The sequence below is a fragment of the Alligator sinensis genome, unplaced genomic scaffold (genome assembly GCF_000455745.1).
Source record: "Alligator sinensis unplaced genomic scaffold, ASM45574v1 scaffold444_1, whole genome shotgun sequence".
Lineage (NCBI taxonomy): Eukaryota > Metazoa > Chordata > Crocodylia > Alligatoridae > Alligator > Alligator sinensis.
In genome coordinates this window covers 2,231,715-2,234,189 of record NW_005841886.1, presented here as the reverse complement: position 1 = coordinate 2,234,189, position 2,475 = coordinate 2,231,715, and the positions used below count along the sequence as shown (strand labels likewise).

General features: G+C 51.1%; 1 protein-coding gene across 8 annotated transcripts in view; it reads right to left on the bottom strand.

Annotated features, from left to right (window-relative positions):
- Window positions 1–2,475, bottom strand: part of TANC2 (tetratricopeptide repeat, ankyrin repeat and coiled-coil containing 2) — a 774,525-nt gene that overhangs the window by 76,254 nt on the left and 695,796 nt on the right. The gene's annotated exons all lie outside the window — the stretch shown is intronic.

The following is a 2,475-nucleotide window of genomic DNA, read 5'->3' as shown; positions in this document are numbered from 1 at the left end:
TGCCGGGCCCACCCCAGCGCCTGGCACTTGGAAAAAAGAAAGCCCTGACTCAGCGGGTGCTGCTGGGGGGGTGGGGGGGGGATCTTTGCTGCCCCCCACTGCCCCATGCTGCATGGGGGGTTCTGGACAAGCCCCCCGCCTCCCCCCCCCATTCCTCCCATGGCTTCCCTGCCCGCCACAGCTCTGGCCCTTTAAGAAAAAACAAACAAACCCTGGATTCACCATTCCTGCCGGTGGGGGCCAATCCTCACTCCCCTCCGCTGCCCTGCACCATGTGGGGGCTCTGCATGAGCCCCCTGAAGCCCTGAGGCTGCTGCAGGAGCTGGCGAGTCCCAGGGCTTGTTTCGGGTTTTTTTTTTTTCTTAAAAGGACCGGAGCTGGCCCAGGCAGGGCACCTGTGGTGGAGGTGGTGGGGGGGGGCGGCTAGAGGAGTAGGCAGGGGCTGGGGGCTGGCAGGGGTCCCCCCATGGTCCCCTTCCACGTCCTCCAGCCCCCCAACTACGAGTCCAGCTGCAGCTCCCTGCTGCAGCCATCAGGGACTGCCCAAATCATCAAAGTTCTCCAAATCTTTTCTGAAGATGCAAAAATCTTTGAATTGATTCAGACCTTTTAATTGGTCCTGATTCAATTTGAATTCGGAGATTCGGCCACCGAATTGGGCTGAATCTGTTCCAAATCGAATGACAACCCGAAACTTTGCACAGCCTGAAACCCCACCCCTGCTATGGCTTGGAAGTTTCCCCCTTTCCCTGTCCTTCAAGCGGCCAGCTGTCACATTCCCAGCCTCTCTGCAGTGAGGGAAGCTCAGGCTCTGCAGAGCAGCAGGCTCTGCAGTGGAGGAAAACATGGTGGAGAGGATGGGCAGTGCAGTGCAGCTCCATGACACCAATCCTCTATGCAGGATCAGACTTCCACAGGCCAAATCCGACCTCTTTGTGAGTTGGTTCCAGACCACTGGCTATAGGTTGCTGACCCTGATATACGAGTATTAATATAGTGTGTGAAATCAGATAAAGAGATCTAGCAGGATGACAACATGGCCCCATTATGTATGGAACTATCCAACTGCTTTAAAGATTATTGGCCAGTGCCTGTGGTTAACCTCAGGTACCTAAATCCAGATATAATCACTTCTATAAGTGGCACAGTTTTCAGAGATGTTTAGCTCCCAGAGACCATCTTAACTTTAGGAAATTATATATTATCTCTGTGGCAGTTACAGTAACCTAACAGATTCATATTCTGATTGGTCACGTGCTGGATGCAAGGATGTAATCCAAACTAGTGTATGTTGCTGCTCAGCTAAGAACTTAGATGTGAACTATCTGGGAGTTCAGTTTTAGTGTTGAGATTAAAAATGAACCATTAACCACCAATAACCAACATTTTATTTTAATAAGTTCAACAGTGGTGAAACCTGCAGTATCTCACCTCTGCCATCACTATAAGTTTGTAAATAAATACACATTTGTAGATCTCAAAGCATTTTATAAAGAAGGAAACTCCAATCAAAATTATATAGCTGCTTACATAAAAGAAGCCAGGTGTGGGAAAGCAGATCATGAAATAGCGTAGTCTCTTTTAGCTATCTAAGAACAAAGCAGACAGATAAGCAGGGAGCTAAAACAATCTCTCAGCCAGATCCATCCCCAGGATCTGACTGGGCAGTGAAAAACCCTGTTCATGTCAGGGTTGAACCCCTCCAACTCCAACAGGAATCCCCCAAGCACACCTGCAAATGCGGAGGGAGGAATCACTGTGGGGGATTTCCCCACTCCTCAAAACAGGGGCATGTCTGCAAAGTGGGGGATTTTCCCCACTTGCAGACATATCAGACATACCCGACATACCCCATGTCAGGCTGTAGATGTCCCTGGAACATGATCAGTTATGCCGCAATATATTACAGCACAATTGACCATGGTCCCCCTAGAACGTCTGTTTCCAGCCCAAGAGACTGGACTCAGTGACCCAGAAAGTCTCTTCCACTCCTATGTTCCTGTATAGGTTGCTGCTAGGAGTGTACGAAACAGGCCGTATTCAATTTGGATTCGGATTCAGCCTGAACCTGGGACAGTGATTCCATTTGTTCATTCAGATCACCGTCCTTGATTCGATTTGGTCAAATTCGAATCTGAAGATTCAATGCTGATTCAGAGAATCAGCAATTTGGCCATAGACACAGTTTAAATGTTTTTTCTACGTACCTCGAGGTACCAAGCGCAGCTCATGAACGCTGTGATGGTGGGGCAGATGGACTGTCCCCCAAGAGCGCGGGGGGACCCCCCATGTGCTTGGTGGCAAACCTGGAAGTGGACCGGAACTACTTCCGGTCTGCTTTCGGGTCCGCCTGGGAACACGCTGCTGCCCCCCCCGGCTCGGCAATTGGCCAAGGTGGGCCCCTGGGTGCCCCCCCCCAGACCCAGGAGGCACCAGTTGCCAAGCCAGGTGAGTATGGGGGGGGGGGGGGGGGGG